General features: G+C 36.9%; 1 long non-coding RNA gene across 2 annotated transcripts in view; it reads right to left on the bottom strand.

Annotated features, from left to right (window-relative positions):
- The window catches only part of LOC137224585 (uncharacterized), a 41,348-nt gene that overhangs the window by 2,730 nt on the left and 13,936 nt on the right, over positions 1-24,682 (bottom strand). Inside the window, exons 2-3 of one of the 2 annotated variants that reach the window (XR_010943394.1) lie at positions 16,327-16,422; positions 5,460-5,484 (exon numbers count right to left, since the gene is read on the bottom strand). This is a non-coding gene — a long non-coding RNA (uncharacterized lncRNA). Of the gene's footprint in view, positions 1-5,459; positions 5,485-16,326; positions 16,423-24,682 lie in introns of those variants that run through there. The other variant, XR_010943392.1, reaches the window with a different exon arrangement.

Below are 24,682 nucleotides of genomic sequence, written 5' to 3'. Positions count from 1 at the left end.
CCTCCCAAACCCACTGTCAGTCCCAGATAATTCAGAAGACACAGTAGTGGATACTGGAGCAATATCTGATACTCACCTTGGTTTCTAATGCTTTGAATTAAATTAAGACATTAATAAAATAGTGATAGGTGTTGTGGAAGTCTGCAGTAAGGTGACATTAAATTGTACTAGCTAGTTTTGCTTTATTGGTTGTACATGTAACAAGAGACATATTTTTACTAGAAGATACTGCCTTTGAAAGCTGGGTCAGTCAGCAGATTCTAAGGTAGTACTGGTATGAAGATGTTTTCTCTTTTAATGAAAATGGAACCAAAATGATGAATGTGATTAACATAAGAGGAGTTTTAAGGGATATGATAATGCTCAAGCAATTGCATAGCAATTATACACTGAACAATCTAGATTCTAGACCTTTCTATCCAGCCCATCTTCTGTGTTAGATCCCCCTTCCTAAGTGAACAAGACTGGGAGGTTCAGTTTGTATGTTTTACTGACAATTCAGTAGTTTGTTGTATTAAGATTCTTCTGAGATGACAAGAGATTTTACAAACGTTTTCCTAAGTTCATTTCTGACTAATGGTATTTCTGAAATTCTCACCTTCTGAGGGGGCTGAAAGAATTAATCATCCCATGTGGTCTGGAACTGATTTGATGATGAAGATTGCTGCTGAGGTACTGAAGATCTATTTTTATTTTTTTCTTCAGGAAGAGAAATGTCTCTTCCTCCACTAATCAGTTCTATCAAAAAGATACCAAATGGTTTAGGCATCTGTACCTCACTTTTCCTTTCATTGTAGTGTTTTATCTTCTTTGTACCCAGAGTTCACTCCGCCCTACTGCTCAAGAAATAATCAAATTTTCATTCACTATAAATACCCATCGATACTATAGAAGTAGTAGAAGAAGTAGAACTATACCAGTTAACTTGGAGACATCTTCCTGAGGCATTTCCCAGTGAAAGGGGTATATAATATGATCTATTTTTCAAAAAACATGGCCCCCAAAACCCATTCATGGGAATTTATATATATTATTGTGTACATATATATGCTTACACAGGATTATATGAACATAGATTAAAAATATGCAAAGATAGAAGCTAGTTTGATAACAAGGATTGTGGTACAGGTGGGGGTAGAAGGAAAAGAGATGAGGAGGGAGGAAGTTTGCAAAAGGAGACTCAAGGAAGCTGCTGAACCTGGTTGCAGCCTAGAAATTTTAGTAATAATACAGGAATCTTGCTGTAGCTACTAAGTGACTGCTTTTCTTTAATTGCAGACTTTGTTACCTCTGCAGACCATTTTCAGCCTCTTGTCAACCATATTGGAAACAGAGATACCTTAAAACAGTTATTTTTAAAAATTGTTAAAAAACTATTTTCAAAAATTTGAAGCTTCCATTCTTAAGTGCAGATATTTAGGTGTCTCTCAAGGTTGCCCAACATTTCAAAGTAGTGTAGATGCCAGAAAAGGAACTCAGAGATTTCTGATTTCCATCACTTAGCCCTTACTATTGGCCTAAACTTCCACAGCCCAAGTGGTGAGATGGAGGGAACACATGACTGAGACTAGTGTCAGCTCCTCAAGCATAGCTTAGTGACCTGAGGCCACTTTCTCTCCCTACAGCCTGGTGTTCTCATGTATTCTCTAATATATGACCTCAGAAAAGCATATTCTTGTACTTAATAGCACTTCTAAAAATTTGTAGTTATATTCTTACATGTTTGATTATTTGTTTAATTGACTGTGTCCTCCACTAAAACAATCTCTATACAGATAGGACAATATATATTACCCCAACACCCAGCATAGTAGCTGACACATTTCATAAAAATTTACTGATTTAATTGTTGAGTGAACACATAAAATGAGGAAAGTGATCTCAAGGTATCTCCCCAACTTTTATAGTGTATGATCCTCTAAATGCAAGAGACTTTGATTTTTAAAATTAGGCCATAACTCTGTCATTCTGTCCAAACATCACCTAGTAGATTAAGTGCCTAAGTGAGCTTGGCTCTGTCCTGCACAGTTGCTCTGAAAAAAAAGAAAAAATTAGACCTATTCACCATAGACCGAATCTCTGTCGGGGTCTGCAAGATGCAATTTTATCCACAGCTTTGCATCTTAGCAGAACTACAATTCATACAAGATAGATATTTGTTGTGTGTCCTAAAAAATCTTCAGCCTCCCTTGCTATTTTGTTTCTGGATCTTAAAATCCTAACAGTAATCAAAGAATTACTAGAAGGAAGGAATTCATAGAAGGAAGAGGACTTAGAATTGTCTAGTTTGGTGATTTTCAAACTACATTTTAGCAGTGAGACCCTATTTTTCAAAAAGAAATTGTCTACAGAAACTCAGTATTTCTATGTGTTAATTTATATCTATGTAAATAGATATGCATTTTGGAATGAAGGAAGAGAGAGAGAGAGAAAGAAAGAGAGAGAGAGAAAGGAAGGAAGGAAAAGAGGAAGGAAGGGAAAAAAATGCTCTGTCCAGGTTGAAGTGAGAGAGGGAACTGCAGAGCCCTCCCCTGCAGCTTTGCCTCCACCTTCACGTTTGGGCTGCTGTTCCACGACCCTCTCTGCCCTCTCCACCTGCCCTGCTGGTCCATAGTGACCCTTAGGTACCATTAAGACCAGACGTTACAAATAGTTTGAAAGTCACCAGTTTGAATGAACATCTCCTTTTAACAAATAAGGAAACTAAGACTTGATGACCAAGTCACATTCCTCTTTAGTGTTCCAGATCCTTCCTTCTAAAAGTAAACCCATTTTTTTGTTTGTTAGTAGGTTACTCTGTATAGTTTTCTCCAAGATAATTTTAAATGACTCGAGATCATCATTGCTCAGCATATTCTTCCTTTACTTAAACCACCATAATTTAATTTTACTCATATAATTTTTAGTTCAATGAAACAATTTTTGAAAATATAAAAACCTCATACACACTGCTTTCCTGTTACAAAAATATAAAATTTGTTTTAAAATAAAAAATAATATTGACCATTATAATCACAAGTCTAAATTTGTCTCATGTTTATTATGAAGATACAGAGAATGAAAAGAATTAACATTGTCAAATGAAACAAAGATCCCCTTATCCAAATGGAGAGGATGTAGATATGGTTCCTTAACATAAAGCAAAAGCAATGTCTACCAAAGCACAGACGTGAAGTTATTGATCTGGAATTGGCACAATGACAAACTACTCTCAAATATTCTCCTTCCCAATTAAGGTGTCTCTCTTGAACTGATTGAAAGCTGTTTGATAAGTATACTTTTTTCAAGATGGTGTGCTCAGTTGGGGGTCTTTTTATTAAACTGAAATTCCATCATTAGCTTCGACTAGCACCAGCTGCTGTATAAATTCTGTATTGATGTAGACCTCCACTGGTATTCCAAATATTGCAGGTGAATCTGACTCCAAAATCCTCAGTCATGCAGTATGAATAATTAACATCTGATAAATGCGGAATAGAAAGAGCTCTCATTAGAAGACACAGTAGTCGGTTCATAATCCCATCTCAGCTCCTCCGAACACTGAACCAAACAGGACTTTAGGTGTGGCATTTCAACATCTCTCCACTTCCTAATATTTCCCTATGCCTGATCAGAAATTAGGACACAAGATGATATGTTTTAATTTTGCAGCAAAGTTAAAGACAGAATCCAAGATTTAGAACGGTCCAACTAATGTTTACTTGAGCATTCTAATTGCAGACAAATTCCCAAGGATTTGGGGCTCATACCAGCCATAATTGTTCACCCTTCTAAATAGTTTATAATTCATCATTACTTTAACACAAAAGAGAAACTTTTGTATTCATGAATCTAATATTATATCTATGAGATATATGGTAATTATGCAGCACAAAAGAGTTTTAGGAAAGTTCCTTGTAATGTTGAATTTTTTAAAATATCTACTTTATATACCAGGTGTGCCTAGTAAGACTTTTCCTAAAAATAGTTGGTATGTTCAGGAGATAAGTTTTAGATCATGATAAACTTGAATCCATGAAATAATAAAATATATTAAAATGAAACATGCCATCACAGTACAGTGGCTGAGAGCAGAATGTTCTGGAGTTCAATTTCTGAGCCTCAGTTTCCTCATCAATAAAATGGGAATAATATTAATATCAGCCTCATGGGGTTACTTCAAGCACTGAGAGAGTACATGCATGGTAGTTAGCGTCACAGTATATTCATGATTATGTGATTCATGCACAGGAAACATAATTAGTAAAATAAAGTTGAAAAAAGTTTAGATCTAATATGGATGGACAGAGGACTTACAAACCAAATAATTTTAAGTACCAATCCATAATTTGTGGGGTTTTTTGATGTCTAATTTCTTTTTTCTTTTTACTGAAATATACTTCATTTACAATATTAGTTTCAGATGTACTGCATAGTGATTCAGTATTTTTATAGATTATACTCTATTAAAAGTTATTACAAGATAATGGCTATAATTCCCTGCGCTGTACAATATATCCTTGTTGCTATAATTTGTGTCTTACTAGCTGATCATTCTGAGAGTAAACAGTAAAATAAATTGCATTACTATTATTCACCGAACACCTGCCATAACTTGTAACTCCCCCTCAGCGGATGAATATTTGGTGATAATTACCTCTTAGTTACTCAGTGGTAAGGATGACTGCATACCCAGATAATCAAAAAACTTATTTCCAGACCATAAGTTCATATTAGCATGAAGCCAACATGGCGGGGGGAAAGCTTTTTAAAGTTCTTTCTAATTTACTTCTACTATACTCGTAGCTGAAACACAATAAAAACAGATTAGACTCAGGAAGAACAAGAAAACTAGGTAAAGGGATCAGTTGCTTCACAGGAAGAGCATCTGCCCAAGAATGAAGTCAGTGCCTTTCTTTTAGTGAATCTTCTTCCTAACAGCACCTTGGCTTCTGACGACCTCCTTCGTTGGGACTAGTCACTGGAAGCAGCAGGCAAGCACCATTCCTGGACTTGGCACAGAAGCAGCGGACAGGTAGGGATTTTGTCCACATGTGTCACCAGATCTCTTCAGGAGTAACTCATATCATGTCTCTTGTCATGGCCAGGAATGGAAGGACCAACACAATTAAAGGAATAATAATAAGCACTCACTAAATGTTTTTTGTTGCTACTAGTGTTATTTTTATCTTCGCTGGGAATGAGGCAGACAAGGGAGGATTTGTTCCTAGAATCTAGAATGGGCTCTCTCATGTCAGGGAGGGCGGCACTCATAGGACACCTGCAGCAGCGGGTGGTAAGAGGAGGCCCAGACCCATGAGCACAGTACCTGAAGCTGATGATGACAGACAGGCAGCAGATGGTGTCTGGGAGGGCTGACAGCCACGGTCGGGGCCTGTGCTTTCCAAACACAACTCCAGGCTGACAGGAGAACCGGTAAGCTCTTCAAACCAGTGCCACCGGTCACCCCCGTTATAAAGGGCAGGAGTAGTCTGGGACCTGAGGCTGGGAGACAGAAAGGTGACATGGGAAAGGTAGGTCACGAGAGAAAGGGGAGAGGAAGTTAAAGGTCAAGCAGGTGGTGGTTACAGTACATTTCTGACAGCAGCCACTTGGTATTATGCACTGGAAGAGAGAAGTAGGTTACAACAGAGACTTTTAGAGGGAATGAGCAGGCTACACATGTGGTCCAGGTGAGCGCTGGGTGTCCCAGCCAGTCCCCACTGATCTCTTCCCCCTAAGTCTATGTAATAAATGTCCTTTGGTCCTGATCCTTTAAATGTGATTGCCCTAGACACACTTGGAGGTCCATCCATGATGTAGTTTTAACAGTTTCTGTCTGATTCTGGTGAATCTTAAGAATGCCTGCCTGCATGGGTATTTCTCGCTTAGACTGTAAACTTTTAGAATGTAGGGATCAAATCTATACAATCCCCTCTGAACAGTGTGTAACACTATAGACAAATAGATGATTAATATTTTTAAGATGAAAGAAGATGATGCTACTAACAAAATATAAAAGATAAATGAGATTCATAAAGCCCCCTTTTTCTGGTGATAATATCAACAGGACTTGAAAAGATAGTACTTTTCAAGTACTAAAAAGATAGTCCCGTGAGAAAACAGCAGTATCACTTCCAATCCTTAATATGAAACTAGTTTCTATTCCCCTTAAAATGTTCACTGTTGTAATCTCACTTCTAGAAACCTAGTGTAGAGAAACAGTCAGCAATATGAACAAAGATTTGTTTGTAAACACATGAGCACCTAGATGCTAACTATAGAAAAATGGCCAAGTGAAGCTTGGTACATCTGTAAGATGGGAATATCTAGCAGTCATCAAAAATCATAGTTAGTAATAATAACAGAAAAATGCTCACATTAAAATAGCAAGTGAAAAGAGTACATACAGTATGTTTTCAACTGTGTTTTTCTAAAGCATAGAAATATTGGAGAGAAATACACCAAAATGCTAAAAAAAAAAAAAAAGAAAAGAAAAAGTAGAGAATTCCCTGGCAGTCCAGTAGTTAGGACATGGCACGTTCACTGCCGGGACCTGGCTTCAATCTCTGGTTGGGGGACTAAGATCCCACAAGCCACCTGGCGCAGCCAAAAAAAAAAAGTAGGAGACTGAGAGGAAAGGAGGTGACAGCAGAGGAATGCCTTGAAGGCAAGCAGTGAGGAAACAGATACTAGGTAAAGGGAAACTGAATTTTTTAACACCTACTCTGTGCTGATCCAGCTTTAGAGTCACATGTCTTGCCACTCAATGGACATCCCACAGCTTCTTTGAACCTCAAATTCAATATGTTCAAAGACGTACTCATCTTCCCCCCAAACTACTCTAGTTTCATGTGCTCTATGTTGGTAAACGGCACCACCACCAAAGCCAGAAACATCTGAACCAGGTCTTTCCTCTCTCCCTCACCCCCAAAGCACTCTCCCTTGCCCCCTATAGCACTACATTCAGTTGAGATGCTACCATCGCTCACCTCTATCCCCATCCCTCTGCTGCCCCACCACCATCTCTAACCTATCCTTTGGAATGCAGTCCAAGGAATCTTTCCAATATGCAAGTCTAGTTATGTCAGTCCTCCTTAAGACTTGTCCATGGATTTCTACTGTCCCTAAAATAAGGTCTAAACTTCTTAATGTGGCTTGTAAGATCCTCTTCAAGCTTCACTTTCAACACGTCCCCTTCTGCACACCACAGCCTAGCCATACTTCCTGCTCTTCCTCTACTGTAGGTGCTCTCTTTTCTCTCTGGGTGTTTGCAGTGCTTGAAACACCATCTCCTAGCTTTCTGGTTAGATCATTCCAAACCTTTAGATCTCATCTTATAATCACTTCCCCAAGTTCAGGTTAACATCCTTCTTACGGGCATCCATGTATTGTAAATGCTCTCAGAACTGACCTCCACGTAACCAACTCACTTGATACACATCATTTCCCCTGTAAAACATAGTGCCTATAGCCCTGGCCTCACCACTGATGCAACATGGTAAACTACTCTCTAGTACACCCATCTAACTCTGCTGCCACTAGTTGAATTGAATTGTATGCCTAACAAGAGCCAGATGTGTTTGTTCCAAACTTATATCTGTTTTATTTGTTGTTATATTATTCAACAAAATATTATGTAAATTCATAAAATATGAGTACAGAAGGAAAGTTGTTTTTCTATGAAAAATAATGTAGAAAGACACAAATGTGAGATGCTAAAAACTGCTGTCACTTTATATGTGCATGTAAAAGCTGGAAATGAGAAAAATCATAAATCTAAACAGACTCTCAGATAGATTTTCAGATATTTAAGTTCTTTTTTTATTTTTATTTTATATTGGAGTATAGTTGGTTAACAATGTTGTCAGGTATTTAAGTTCTTGTCCCAATTTAAAGAAACTAAAACTGGAAATCAAAATATATATGTTATGGGAGTAGTTTATGCCAGGAAGATGAGCTGGGACTTCAGTTATTGGACATATACCTAAAGAAAAGTCCTTAGCCCTATTTCAAAAGGTTGGCAAAAATAAGGTACATTTACGTGCTTTTTTAAAATTGAGGTGAAATCCACATAATGTATGATTAACCATTTTAAAGTGTGCAATTCAGTGACAGTGCATTCACAATGCTGTACAACTACCACCTCTCTCTCGTTTCAAAACTTTCTCATCACCCCAGAAAAACCCTGTACCCTTTCAGTAATCACTCCCTGATCCCCCTCTCCTGTCCCCTGGCAACCTCTAATCTGCTTAAGTTGAAATAGAACATTTAATGCACGTAGATAATATTTTTTATAATTCTCTACTTTCCTGATTTGTTGGATTCATCTATTAACTATTGATCCAACTCAAGGTGGACAAATGTGCTTTCCTTACAGTTCCGTATTAGTATTTACTGTCCCCACTCCCCAGGCACTGAGTGCTTGGCAGGCGGTATCCACGTTTGAGCTGTTCTCCATGGGTCTGCAGCACCTGACACAATGTCTGGCACAATACGTACTCCAGATGTGTGGGGCTAATTCACATTACCAAGAAGTTACTTAATTTGTCCAAGAACATATAGCTGGTACATGGTGAGTCACAATTTAAGCCTAAGTCTCTCACAGAGCACCAAGCAGAAAACGGGGCCTGTTTGGGAGGTGAATTTAGACAGCAATCATGCTAGAGCTGATACTGAGGAGGGCTTACCATGTGCCCAGTGTTGTTCTAAACCCTTTCCAGGTATTACATTGTCTAATTCTCCAACAACCCTACAAGATAAATAGTACCATTAGCCCAGAAATTCTGGAGTGGGAGACAGAGAGGCCTAAGCCCAATCCAAGAATCACAGAAAACTAGAGGACGCTTGTGAGTACAGGAGTAGTTTAGTCAAATGCTAGGAAACGACCATCATTTTATCACTTTAGTAACAAGTTTTAGGACTGGTTTTAGGGAAGAAGAAGTTAGGTGAGATGGAGCCTTCTCTAGAGTTTGCCCTCACACACACATATACACTCACACACACACACACATACATGCACAGGTCTTGGGTTGTGTCTCACATGTGCTTGGTTAAATAACTCTTGTGGAAGATGCCACTTTTATGCTTTTTGCTCTGTTGGGCACCACTGCATCTTGCAGGTACAGTCACATCTACTGTACACTGGAGGATAGAATTAGGGATGATTGTCTCCTTTTTGCTTATCCATATTCTCTAGTTTTCTGTAACACATATATATTGGTCATGTAGTTAAAAATGAAGTAAAATTAAGCAAGGATAAATATTCTTCAATCAGAGTTGGTACCCAGTGCCCTGATGGCTCAGTCCTCCTGAAATGGTCACCCTTCTTGAGCATAGGATGGAAGTGCTAAAAGGGAACCAGGAGACCTCTGGTCCCATCTGTTCTTTTGCTCTCCCTGCTTTATCTCTCAGCAGATGGATACACTCAACACCTCATGAAAGATTCCTCTGTGCATCAAAGACTCCAACCTGTAATGTTAAATAGTAATAACAATAACAACAGCAACAACAACAATAATAATGCGTCTGAGGCTTGTACAAAATAAATAGGTTGGTTGTTGAATGAGTATTGACACAAAATAGAAGGCTTTAAACAAAATGTTTCCATTATCCATTTTTCAATGTGATGCCACATAAATAAATTATACTCTAAAAACCCCACTTGTCACCATATACAAAAATAAACTAAAAATGGATTAAATACCTAAATGTAAGACCTGAAACCATAAAGCTCCTAGAAGAGAACATAAGTGGAACACTCTTTGACATAAATCGTAGTAATATTTTTTTGGCTGTGTCTCCTCAGTCAAGGGACAGAAAAGCAAAAATAAACAAATGGGACCTAATTAAACCTAAAAGCTTTTGCACAGCAAAGGGAATCATTGACAGAACAAAAAGACAGCCTACAGAATGGGAGAAAACATTTGTAAATGATATGACTAACAAGGGGTTAATATACAAAATACATAAACGGCTCATAGAACTCAGTGTTAAAAAAATTTTTTTAAATGGGCAGAAGACCTGAATAAACATTTTTCAGGTTTTTTCATTTTTTGAAACATTTTTCATTTTTCTTGAAATATTTTTCAAGAAGACATACAGATGGCCAATAGGCACATGAAAAGATGCTCAACATTGCTAATTATTAGAGAAATGCAAATCAGAACAAAAATATCACCTAACACCTGTAAGAATGGCTATCATCAAAAAATCTACAGATAACAAATGTCAAAGAGGATGTGAAGAAAAGGGAACCCTCCTACACTGTTGGTGGGGATATAAATTGGCACAGCCACTATGGAGAACAGTATGGAGGTTCCTCAAAACACAAAAAAGAGCTACCATATGATCCAGCAATTCTACTCCTGGGTATATATCTGGAAAAAATGAAAACTCTAATTTGAAAAGATACATGCACCCCAATATTCATAGCAGCACTATTTACAATAGCCAAGATATAGAAGCAACCCAAATTCTCATCAACAGATGAATGGATAAAGAAGATGTGGTATATGTACTTGCAATAGACTATTACTCTGCCATAAAAAGAATGAAATTCTGCCATTTGCAACAACATGGAGGGACCTAGAGAATATTATGCTTAGTGAAATAAGTTAGATAGAGAAAAACAAATACTGTTTGATATCACATATATGTGGAATCTAAAAAATAATACAAATGAATGTATATGCAAAACAGAAACAGACACACAGATATAGAAAACAAGCTAATGTTTACCAAAGAGGAGAGGGAAGGGGGAGGGATAAATTAGAGGTATGGGATTAAGATATACAAACTAGTATGTATAAAATAGATAAGCAACAAGGATATATTGTATAGCACAGGGGATTACACCTATTATCTTGTAATAACTTTTAATGGAGTATAATTTTAAAATACTGAATCACTATGCTATACATCTGAAACTAACATATTTTAAATCAACTATACTTCAATTTTTTAAAATCCCATTTTTAGACACAAAAGATTTTAGTAAGCTTTCTTCTAAAAGCACATGGAGTTGGGTTTGTTTTTTTTTTTCTTTCCCAAACCATATAAGAACAATACTCTTGTGCATATAAATCCTGTGAACCGAGTAGGTATTAACATTTTTAGGGTCTGAATTAAAATATCTCTTTAATAAATGACTTCCTGTAATGTCTCTTTATGTCTTGGCCGTCATCTTCATCATCATCGCTACAAACATCTAGACTGGACTTGAAGTTTACAAATCATTGCTATACACAGTATCTCTCTCCATAGTTCACCATCTCTCCTTCCATTCATCGGTTTATTTAATTGCTCCCCCGCCCCCGGCCCCGACCCATATCATTTAATCTCTCAGTTGGTCTCAGATCAGTCCTGTGGTAAAGGATCTGAAAAATCCTGGTGGCTTGGGAACAATGATTATGGTCACTTCATCTCTCCACTATCCTCATTTTTATCGAGAAGGAAACTGAGGTTCATGGAGGCTGAAGGACTTGCTTAGGATCTCACAGCTGGCTCAGGTACAGAGCCAGGCCTCAATCTCAAATCTGACAGCTCTACATCCGTTGTTCTTTATTCTACCACACTGCTGTTCATCTCCTTAGTTGCTGGATTTTAATAGTGGTGGAATTTGGCTTGACCTAGAAATTTTAAAATTAAGCCTTTGAGTAGCTACCTTTACCACAACCCCTGGAAACCAACCCAGGTGTACAAACTTAGTCTGAAAGGCACCCTCCTATCTTATTCCATATCTGCCCACCCTTTTAAATCTAGCACTAAACCTTAAGGACTTGCCTTTGAAAAATCAAAATTGGCAGAGAGAGAGAGAAAAGAAAGTAGGTTTTAGTGTTCTCTCTGTATTACAGTTGGTGGGAAGGCAACGATGTCTCTCTCCAATCACTAATGTTTAAAAAATTCTTTGAAAATATGCAGTATGAACAAAATGTTCTATAAGGAAGATGCAAGGTTAGGCAATAGAGGGTGAGGGCAGTACACAATAAGAGAACCAAGACTATGGTGCTAGACTGAAGTTCTGGATTTGGGGGTTTCAAACCTGTGGGGCATCTTGCCTCAGAGAGTAAGCACATCAGAACTACAGCATATGTCTGCCTAAGTATGTTGCGTGCAATGTTTGGGACATATTTATACTAAAAATTATTCATTGTTTACCTGAAATTAAATGTAACTGGGCATCTCGTATTTATCTAGCCACCCTACCCAGGCGCTGGTCCCTAGGGCAGCCTTGGGCCAGGTGCAGAGAATGCTTGTTTGGAGACATTCCTGATACGCCAAGAGCTAGAGCTGATCTGATACGAGACATCTGAATTAAGTCCTTGGTTGTATATATACATCTATTTTGTGTGTTTCATCATCCTCTTGGGCCCTTTGTCTTTGATTGGAAGTCTCTGCAAACTGTGCCTGAATACCGTGGCGTTAATCACAAACCTCCTGAAGTACTTTCATATTGTGTGTAATAAATGCCCATATACTTAGGATTTCAAGTAAGAAACACTCACCACAATATTTAGTGAAAATTACAAAGGGAGTACAAATTAAGCATCGTTTTGTTAAAATGTATATTGTAAGTCTTATTTAATTTCCCCATGTTCTTACATGTGTGTTTGTATAACTGTCGTGTCAAGACTTTCACTGATAAAGTATTTCAATTAGCTGCTAAAAGAAATACATTTGCGGAGTTACAACTGATGTACATTTGGGCTAAATACCTATAATCAAAGTTGTTTCTCACCTGAGTCCCTCTTACTGATGCCAAGTAGCCCTGATTGCTGGCAATAGCTGCTTCACGTGTTCCCATTTGTGTGGGAATGCATAAAAATGGTGAGTCACGAGTACTTTGAAAAAGTACCTGATACTAGGTTTAGGCTGAATACGTTATAATGGTCACCTTATCATATCTGGAAGCCTTGTTCCCAAGTCACCAGGATTATTCAGATCCTTTACCACAGGACTGATTTGAGACCAGCTGAGAGACTAAATGATATGGGTCGGGGCAGGGGGCGGGGGAGCGATTAAATAAACTGGTGAATGGAAGTTGCTGAGTCACCTACCTTCATGCTCACGTGCCTCCATGTTTCCAGCCTTGCCACTAGCTCCCTGGGTAACCAGGGCTTATCACTTGGGTGTAGTCTTATGGACAAAAATGGCTAAAATGAGCCGAAAATGTAGGAGCACAGCAGCAGTAGCAGCTGTAGTAGTAGTAGAAGTAATAGTGAGGAGATTCGGTGCAGAAACGTACAAGTGAAATCCCCTCACCCACCAGCAGTCTTTTCTGTCCCTGTGTGGTTTGTGTGATGCTTATATCACTCTTCAACAATCTCCTAACACTATCTTTTATTATTATGAAATTATCATCAACTTTTTTTTCTCACAAGCTATTTATTCTCTACCTCCCTTTTTCATAACCTCATAATCTCAGTTCATGGAAGTGACCAAAGAATTCTCAAGATCTAATTCTATCCTATTATTTTTTCCCCAAATCACCTTCATGTGGTGTTCTGGGAAATTTAGGGAACACATCCTTGTCAAAGAAAAGTAGCATTTCTGCATAAGACCTTTATTTAAAAGTTAAAGAAGAACATTTCCACATTGCTCAATTTCATGACTTAAGCAGGTCAACTCAAGATATGGGCAAATCATGCCTTTCCTACAAAGCCATCACGGGAAACCTGAGGTGGCCACTCTGAACCGCCTGGTCTACAGGATGTTTAAAGAATGAAATCTACTCCATGTCTTACATATGTCCTGTTTATAAGAAATTTCATCTCTGAGAACTTTGCAGAGATCCTTCCTCCTAGCTCTGCTGAAAATAATTTCAGTAAGATAGCGGGTCTAAGAATATGGTATGAAAAACTCCGTGGTCTCTAAAAAGGCTTCTTTCTCTTGTTCAGTCTCCTTGTCCAATCCCATGTAATGATCTTTATCCCAAATCAATGCAGCTAAGCACTCCCAAATACCTCAGAGAATACAGAGCTTTGAGAAGGGGGAGTTTTATCTTACAGTGTAAATTTACTTAATATAATTTTTGAATAGACAATACATTCACATTGTTCAAAAACTAAAATGACATAAAAAGGCATGCATTGAGAAGCTGTGCTTCACCCCCTTTTCCCAGCCACCCCACTAATCCCTGATGCCCCCTAGAGGTGAGCACTTGCATTCGTTTCTCTTGGGGTCTTACAATGTTTTCATGCATATACAAGCAAACATTAATTTCCCTATGTTTCCTATCTCATTTTCCTATATTTCATATACAAAAGGCAACATATGCTATACATGTTCTGCAGCTTGCCTCTTTCATAGAGAAATATATCCTGGAGATCACTTCCTATCAATACATAGAGAGCGTTTATTAAAACCACGTAAAGTGTCCTTGTCGACAGACACTCAAAATGTTCCTTAACATCACAAACAACACTGCAGTGAACAATTGGTCTACGTGTCCTTTTGTACATATACAGATATATCTGTAGGATACATTTCCAGAAGTGGGACTTCATAGAACTTTTATTAAATACCTCAGTCTTAACACTTATCAAAGAGTAGCCTGTACTTTAGTTTGTGCTGTCTCTTCACTATTTTATGAGCTTCTGGAAGGCATGAACTCTGTTTCATTCATCTTTGCATCCACAGCCCCTACATAGCACCTAGCATGTTAATGCTGAATACAAACTAAACTTCCTTGTGTGACTATAACCTTGAGAAGATTAAAGTAACCCTCAACTTAAAAGGCTGAAATCTAGGGTGGAAATTAAGAGGCACTTCCAAGTTTCTATTTAAGGTTAAAAATGGGACTCATAAGATACCAGGCCAAATGAAAATATTGAATAAGGAGTAGAAGTTTCAAGGATGAGGATATCTCTTCAAATCCGGTGACTGGGACATGTCATGTAAATATTCTGGGTTTTTTGAACACAGAGAAGCTGAATAGTAAAATGGAGAGGAAGTCTGGAGGACTCCTACCTGATGAAGACCAGCCGCGAGTGACTGAGAACAGCACTTCCTTAGAAGCCTGGCCCAAGTTGGGAAAAAAAGGTTAACCACACACCTGGATAAGAATCTAAGCAGATAGGGCTTCCCTGGTGGCGCAGTGGTTGAGAGTCCGCCTGCCCATGCAGGGAACACGGGTTCGTGCCCCGGTCCGGGAAGATCCCACATGCCGTGGAGCGGCTGGGCCCGTGAGCCATGGCAGCTGAGCCTGCGCGTCCGGAGCCTGTGCTCCGCAAAGGGAGGGGCCACAGCAGTGAGAGGCCCGCGTACCACAAAAAAATAATAATAATAATTTAAAAAATAAAATAAAATAAAATATATGAGTGGAGTTCCCTAGTGGTCCAGTGGTTAGGAATCAGCGCTTTCACTCCTGGGGCCGGGTTCAATCCCTGGCCGCGGAATTAAGATCCCACAAGATGCCAGCTTGGCCAAAAAAAATGTATATATATATATATATATATATATATATGTATATGGGATTGAGGGGGCTAGGGGAAAAGAAAAGAAGTTTTTTTTAACTTTATATCCTGTTTGTATTGCTTTTATAATTAAAAAGTTCACTCACAGCCAATCTATTATTTCTTAGGTTTCTATGGTGTATAGATTATATGGGGTTTAGTGATTATTTTTGACATTTTGGTTATAGTGAATAACCACCCCTTTAAAGATCCTCCAGAAGAGTTCGTTATGGCTGAGGGAAGAGCTATGATTGATCTCGTGGATCACAAACCCTACTGCAACTTTATGGACATACACTCAAAACCCACCTCATGCAGAGAGGTTAACAAAGTTTCCTGTGATTACAAAAATCAGTGTGTTGAGCCTTCAGACTGTTGATGAGGTTATCGATCATTTTAATATCACCCTTGACCACCCCCAAACTTACACTTGACACTTACCTGCACACATCTTTCAAGGAATGCATTTTAGTTTTTATACTGTATTTGCAGCAAGATATCCCATGAAGTAGACTTTAAAAATTATGAAAAAAATTTTATCACATTTTACAAGATCAGGGAGAAGTGAAGAAGAAAAGATGCTCCCATATTACCCAAGTGTCCTGTTGCTAAAGAATAGATTGCTCAGGGCAGACTTAAACTAAGTGGTAGATTCTGATTTTAGGTTTTCGAATCCTGATCAGCAGAGCCACTCAGTTACTGTGTCTGATCCTGAAGAAGGAAAACTTGAGACAAGAAGCAAGAAAAAGAGAAAATGTCAAAGCAAGAAAAAAAAAATTGGCAATACAATTGGCAGTAGACCCAAGTACAGGTTCCCTTGAGGCAAGGCTTTAATCAAGAAGTTTGAAAGTAGCAAAATTTCATTTGGAACATCAATTTCAGAGTCACCTACCTTTTCCGAGATTTCCTGTTGCTAAAATGATGATATCTTTGGTTACTAATCTAACCAAGTTTTCCAGTGTCAAAAGTTTTAGCAATGCCTTTGTCTCTGCAACACAGAAAAAAAAAAGTTGTGGGGTGTACAACATTAATTTTAATGCCTTATATGATTCCTCTTCTCTCTGGAATACTATTTTGTGTTTGCAAATGTAGAGAAACCTACATTCTCTTGGTACTAAGATGGTAGGTCTATACTAGAAGCTAATAGACAAACATACCAAGCAAATAGACAATTCATCTTGCTGTAATTATAACCGGGTCTTGTTTATGGAAGTAATCCAAGCCTGAAATTCATAAACAATCTTAAGAGATCTTCAGAACCAAAGCATACTTTTGAGGTTAGCCCCCAAACTTTCGAGAACTTCCATTTTACGACTGAATGCTAAAGCACAATAACCGTTGAGATAAGGAAAAGAGAGGTTAAAAGATCAGCAATTGAGGAAGAAATAACAGAAATTAAGAGAAAAATAAAGAAAGCAGTAAATGTATGAATAATCGTACCTTTATTTGCCTAATTCACTTATTACCAAGCAATTAATCCTCAATTACAAAAATGAGTGTAACTGTTTAAGAAATGTTTGCTTCCACAAAGTAAATAGGTTCTAAGCATGTTTGGTAATTTTAAATATATGTTGTTGTATTTTGTGGTTTTAAGGCACTGGCCTCCAATATTTAGACCCAGGAATCTAGAAATGAATTATCTTGTCAACTAATATTAAGTCCAAATGCACATTGCCCCAGTTTTTGAAATGATATGGGTAAAAGTATATTTTTGAGCTCAGTTAGCCAGATAACTTCCACATAAATATCCAACCAAGGTCCACAGAGATGGGAATACCTCTCCAAATTCGTTTTGGTATACAGTGTTTTCTCCTTTGAACCACTAATCACGTTTATTATGTGCAGTTTCTATAATACAAGTCTATTTGCCCCAAAGTCTTAGCATCATAGAGCCCTCTCATCAGAATATTGGTTAGATTCCCTAGTGTGAATCACTTATCCAGTTGCTTGCCTGATTATTCCTATGTTTTTGAGATTTGTGAAATGTGGCAGATAAACAGGTTTATGCTGTGTGCAGCTTGGAGGGCAGCCAATGTCTGTCTGACTATACAGTGTGTTGACTCTCCTGTCTCAAATCTCTCTCCCACACAGAGAAGCTGTATTTTAAGACTAAAATCAATGTAAAATGCAATCCAGTAATGTCACTGCAGAAAACAGCAGGTGCTCATCCACTCATTTGTGGTGATTCTTGCAGTGAAGAAAGTTAATCAATGATTCACCCAATGGACAAAGAAACGTCACAGCGAATATTTGAAAGAGTCAAATGCGGGAAAGGAATATTCTCATCTAAAAATGTGCTCTTATTTTCGAAAGGAAAACCTTCCACAAGAAAATCAGGAATTTTGTTGAAGTGCTCTGATTGTACCTGCAGTAAGCAATAGCATGTTCCCTTCTCCCTGCTTTTCCTGTTTTATTGCTTTTGTGTTGTACTTCTAAAATAAATATCAATAAATCATTGCAGTTAGATACTCTAATATAGAGAGAAATGTACTTGACACCCTACAGTCATTACAATTGGAGGGGACTCTGATTAGGATGCTTTACTTAATTAAGTGATATCGTCTAAAGAGAGTTCTTCCCTCCATTTTCTGTTTAACAGTCTTATAAAACACCAACACAGGAAATTCATTCTGTTGTTTGCTTTCCTTATTGTAAATGGTTTCTTCTCATTCATAGTTTACAGAAGATGTGTTAATGAAATGGCTAATAAGCCAAAGACTGTGGTTCAGCTATACACAGAGGCTTGTTCAAATCAGCCCAAACCACACTAGACTTGAGAACATTTTCTCTCTCAGCCCTAGAAATGTATTTTAAAATTTATTTTTACAACATCTGTAACCTAAAATTAAGATGATCCAAAGGAAATTTTTTTTCTGAGAAATCGTGCTTCATCTAGTTTATGTATGGTTCAGCAGAGACCTTAAAAATCTGTTTCTTTGGAAAAATAGAGAAAAATGGGCAAAGAATAAGCAATCCTTATGCATAAGATGCTATTTGTGAGGCACTTTAATTTTACTGAAAGAAGTCATTAAATTTGGATTGCCAATACAAATATGATTATATATGTTTTCTAAATAAAATGTTATTATGTTGCAACTGAACTCATCCATTTATTGTTTGTTTACCTAATGCTCAAACACATGTTTTATTCATAGATGTCTGGGAGAAAAAAATTTTGCTTGATAATCACACCAAGCATATTTAACAAAAGCGATTCTCCTTTTATTAGTGAACAAGTTTAAGCAGAATGATTTCATTTTTTTTCCCATTTGGTTAATTCAGACTTGCAGAATCCTCGGTATACAGCTTTTGTTTCTCCCCCTGCTGCCTTTTATGCCTTTAATGTATGCATGCCTATCCACTGATGGGAAAATATCATTTCCTGCAAGTCTTCCTTTTTCCTTCTTGACTACCCTCTCAGTTGATCTCTGGTTTTGGTTAGTTAGTTTTCACTAGTTAGTTCTGTCAAATCATGTACATGACAGACAAACTGAAGCCAAGTAAACAGTTCACTATCCTGTTGGAGATTTTAAACTCTCTTTCATTAAAGTGAATTTGAACTCTAAATATATTTACTCATTCCTTTGAAGATAAATAATTTTATTTTAAAATAAATTAAAAATTGATAGAAAGTCAAGAAAGGGAAGATTTATTCATATCTATGGAATTGTTTTCATTAACAAATAAAACATTTTAACAAATGTTTTTACATTTAGCAACTTTCCATTAAAAAGCAACATAAGTGCAAACATTCTCTTAAATGAACTCAATCAGTTTACAATAGATTTTTTTTGCCTTAACACAACATGCAGCTAAAATCATTTAATGATCTTAAATTTTTAAATTCATTTGAGTCTCAAAATATAAATAGGAATATTAATGAAGCATATGTAAGGGGCTTTTCATTAACTGCTAACGTATCAAAAGAACTTTAAACCATTGCTAGGAACGTGAAATTCCTGGCTTGTATAGCTTGGTCATTTTTCAAGCAAAATAATAATAGCAGTAATAATAATCCATAATTGATAAATGAGTTAATTAATGTTATATGACTCTAAGGTTTTTTTTTTTGTTAATTGCATAAAACTAGTCCTTCATAAAACCAGTCCAGCATAAAACGACTACCTGAAAACATTCTGAAGTTACATAGGTTTTCTTAACTCCCAAATTAAATCAGCTCTACCATAGAAAACCATAGAAGAACAGTAAATGTGCCCCCTGGACATGTTACCCAAAATGAACTCCAGAAGTTGCTTGTAATTGCTTTTATTTTTTTTAAGAATGTTCTCTATTAAAGATTAACTTTATATTAGTTCTAAAGTTCATTAGATGTTAGTTATTTTCTAATCTGTAACGTAGATAATTTTTATAACCAAAAGCTTAGTTAGCCTACTTTCTATTAAATGAACTTCTTTATAGATTTTCTTTAAGCTCTTCGTTTAAAAAGGTGTCTTTGTCCTGAAACTAAACATATGACATTCCTGTCCCCTAGGAAAATGTTTAAAGAATTGAATAACAGCAAGTAAAGAGATTTTATTCTATTCTCCTGCATTTGTTTACTTCTTTAAAAATAATTTTTAAAAATAAAGAACGTGGCTTTTTTCTTAAGACTTCAAGATGAATGAGAATTGCATCTAATGAAGTACCAGTGAAGTTAGAGTAGCTGCTGAATCATTATCTGGCAGAAGAATGTGAGTCCCATTTTACGCGAACCAATTATTTTTATCAAATGACTTTTCTATTTAAATTGTTTGCTTTAAAAAATAGTGATGTTAGAGATACACAGAGTTATTTTAATATGAATTTTAGAGCATTATTACTCTAATTCCTATAAACCAAACTAACTGCAACACAGCCCATTTCAGGCTGTTATTTATTGAAACTGCTTTTCATGGAGCAGTGAACATTTGTAGCAACTGCTCCAATCCTGACAGGCAAATGGATCAGACTCTTTAAATGTTACAAATATTATTATGCATTTAACAGGCTCTATAGTCAGAAAAAAAGTTTACATCCTAACATAGTCTTTTCTGTACTTGTAAGATGAGCGTTCTAAAGTATTTGCCATCAAAGCTATTTGTCTCCGTAAAGCAATAGAAAGAGTAAATTTACTAGAGAGAACCCAGCTAAGAGACACCCTCCTGCAATGAAGTAGATCAAATCTGTGACAAGAAGAGTACAAAGAAAAAAGTTTGGTTCTGAAGAGAAGATAGTTCTTTGAAACTATGATTTTTTTCTTTCTACAGAAATATACAATGAGTGCTCAACAAAGAAAATATTCAGCAGAAACCTCCTTTTGGGAGCGGAGAGAGAAAAAAACATCTTGTGTGACGCGATAGGAGAAAACATAGAGATTAAAACAAAACAAACAAACAAAACCCAAAAATGGTCAAAAGCGGGCTGTATTTGTTTTCTTCTAAAGCACGTCTCCTTTCTGCAAGAGGTGACTGCAGTCTGAAGAGTAAATTACTGCCGTCAGCGAGTTGTACTTTATAAATATAGGAGACCGGATCATCTACTCGTTTGGAAGACAATTCTCTTATTAATAGCACCAGTTTCAGAGCTATTTTTGCCTCTAAAAAAGGCACCTGCTAGACATTCACAAATTAACTTTTATAAGGGAGAAAAACTTATAAGTTATTGTCGAGATGTATATATTTCTGATTCAAGTTAAACATTTTTAACAAGCCGTCTTATGAATCTGTTTTGAAGCACCTCAGTGGCCCAGAGGGAGCTCTACCTTTAATGTGAGAAGACAACAAAGCATCTGTCACACACACACACACACACACACACACACACACACTAAAATTATAAAATAAAATAAAATATAGGATGCAGGGGGCAAAGAAAAGGAAAACAAATGCTGTTTATAATGAACAAACTATGAACTTCATGAAAATATGGCAAAAGCCATATTTTTATCCTCGTAGAACAATTCCTGATGTATAATAAAGGAAACTAAAGTAAAACTTCTGAGTAGAACCAAGCATTGAATAAACTGTAGAAATATAATAGTGTTAAGTATTGTGTATTCTTTTAAGACATATATGATATAAATGTTAACGCAATTAACTTAGTTCAGTATCCTGTTAATGATGTAGTACTTCATTATTTGTAATTAATCACTCAAAATATAATGGCTCAACAGTCCAGGAAAAGCCCGGTTATCTTTCAAAAGTACAGTAATCATACATAAATCATATAAAAACTCAAATTCATGCTTTAAGTTTTATTTTCAAAATTTGATATTTTTTTCTCATGTTCAAACACGTATAAAATTAAAACCAAAAAAATGTAACTAAGATTATCCCCCTAAAACACATATAGAAAAACATGTGGGGATTTTCAAAATCTTATTTTCATAACAATGACCTAAAAATAACTATTGAAAAAAGCAATTGAAATACATCATATATTTTAATGACTCAAATATTTATTTCTAGTCCTTTTTGCATCAAGGCTGTGGGAAATTTGTATTATGAAGATCAGATGGTGCACTGATGTGAGAAATGTTGCAAAGCATCCTGTTGATTGGTTCTAATTAACTGCAATGCTCTTGTGTTCTCAGTTTTAGCCAGCACACACTACACAATGCCTTTTATTTTGCTTTGAATGGATTTTTACTTAAAAACAGCTGATCTCAATATCAAAAGCATTTTGGATTTTTTTTATCTCTTAAAATTTTCTTGCAATATTTTCTTTTCAATTTTAAAAGATAAATTTGAAAATATTTCTAAAGCATAAAGTATAATCAGTTAAATTAACAGCACTCGTGTGGTCTTTCACATGTATTTTGCATGTTCTATAGTACGTGATTACATTCTCAAACCACATTTCAATTCCTCTTTAAAAGTTATACATCTGAGTGATGGTTTAAGCAGGAAATTCTGAAAACCAATTTAGAGCATGCTGCTAATTTTTAATTTTTTTTTTATTTTCGTAATCAGTCTACTAAATAGAACAGAACTAAAACGTGGAATCACAAGGAATGGGAACGATTCCAGAATTAAAAGTATTAAATAAAATTCTTTACACTCACCTTTCTCTGATGACTTAAGCTCAAGCAGCCCTGACAGAGAGAAGTCATGAATTTTCATCAACTTCACACATGTCATACATTTAAAAACATTTTGATTTGCCCTGGGACCCCTGCACGTCTCTGAAGCACAGAAACAGTGCTGTGCTGTTTTGTAGGTACAAACCCTATGAACTCCCAGAGCTCTGGAAGATGTATTACTAATGTAAACAGGCCCTTAAGTGAAAAGAAAGAGCATTAAATAACAGAAAGTTTCCAAGGAAATGAGGAATTTAAAATAAGGAAAGTATTATTAGAAGCAGTACATTTTCTATAATTTTCAGGGCCACGATTTTATCCGTATGTTAGCTTTCTGAGAATGAATATACAATTATCTGACCCGAGAAACAAATCATTTTGGAAAGGAAAATCCACAACCTAAAAATCAGAGCTAAATTATCAACTTAACCTAGTAGACTTTGAAAGTGATTAAACAGTCATCTTTTTGTTCATATGAGGATAAAAAGTGACTCATTTGAGCAGAAAGGCCACAGTTTCAAAACGGCTACCAATATCCTGCTACTTCCAGGAGGAAGGCTAATTGTGTTAAAAGTAGTGCAATAAAAACAGAATTTTGCGGCTTCCCTGGTGGCGCGGTGGTTGAGAGTCCGCCTGCCGATGCAGGGGACATGGGTTCGTGCCCCGGTCCAGGAGGATCCCACATGCCGCGGAGCGGCTGGGCCCGTGAGCCATGGTCGCTGAGCCTGTGCTCCGCAACAGGAGAGGCCACAACAGTGAGAGGCCCGCGTACGGCAAAAAAAAACCCAAAAAACAGAATTTTGCCCTAAATAACACATCTGGAATTATCTTCCAAACATTTCTGTCCCTCTTAAAATTGTGAAAAATCATTCAGATGAAGTAAGAAATAAACATTAGGAGAGGTTAGTAAGTGCAAACAGAGTCACAAGTCATAGAACAATATAAATACAGTGGCATTACAAACAACTTATGCTGTGCCCCTCACTTTATGACTAAGAAAACTGAAGCCCAAAGAGGTAATGTGACACCCCCAAGGTCTTACAAAGACTAGGAGGTAAAGCTAAACTAGAGACACAATTGGTAGCACAATTTCTACAACCCCACCCTGTCTTCCAACACAGTAACAGAAACGGCAGCTCAGGTGAATGCCAATCATACAATTAAGTAAAACAATGAGCAACGTATCCTTGACCCTAAAAGGTATACACAGGGCATACAAAATTAACCAACGACCTTTACCCAGTGTCAATAGTCATTTTTCTTTAAAAGATGCCTCTTTGGAAGCTATCTTTATGCCTTTACTCTTGCCAGGGTTTGAGGATTTGTATCTATTTAGTGAAAGGTAGTTCTCTTTAGCACTCTTATACCAAGCAGGCAGGTAAAAACAACCACCATATAGTCTCACTGTCGCTAATTTGTCCCCACTTCCAATCCATTGCCCAGTCTGCTGACAACATGGTCTTTCTAAAATGCACATCTGATTATGTTTGAATTTCTTCTACGGCTTTCCATGTGCTACAAGATAAATCTACAGTTCTTAGTCTGGCCTTCAAGGGTCTTCAAAACATTTCGCCAGTACCACCCCTTCAGTTTTACTCCTAACCCTCTCTTCACACTTTCTGCTTCGAGAATACAAACTGAGTATGACTCCCTCAACACAGTATGCTCCTCCTCGCCTCCAGACCTTTGCACATGCTGTTTCCTCCACCTGGAATGCGTGACAAGCTCTGCTCTTCCTTCAGAAGTCAGCGCATTACCTTTTCTCCTCCTGCCAAATATACATGCTTCTTCCCATGGAATACTGCTGCATTTTGCACAGAGCTCACCTTACTCCACTCATTGCATTGAACTCTGCCTATATACATGACTGTTTCCCCAAACACATTGTTTTTGAGGTCAGAGGCACCGCTCTTTCTCCATGCCTAGTACTTTGCCTGGTGTAAGCACTCAGTGAATGTTTACTGACTGAATGAAAAAAATCAATAAATAGGCCACCATATTCTTTTTCTTATCACAAAATCTTTAAGTCTTAGGGTGATATCCCCTAGTTCTTCTATATAATGTCTAAACTGGATGTACACTGACAACAGGATATTTGTGTCAACCTCTGTTTTTGGTTTCTATCAACTGTTTGCTCTAAGCACAATTTTATAATCACCCTCTCACCGTAGAAAGTTGACTTTGGTATGAA

Source organism: Pseudorca crassidens, chromosome 1 (genome assembly GCF_039906515.1).
Source record: "Pseudorca crassidens isolate mPseCra1 chromosome 1, mPseCra1.hap1, whole genome shotgun sequence".
NCBI classification, from domain to species: domain Eukaryota; kingdom Metazoa; phylum Chordata; class Mammalia; order Artiodactyla; family Delphinidae; genus Pseudorca; species Pseudorca crassidens.
Note: the sequence above shows the minus strand (reverse complement) of the source record. Positions and strands in the feature narration are given on the sequence as shown.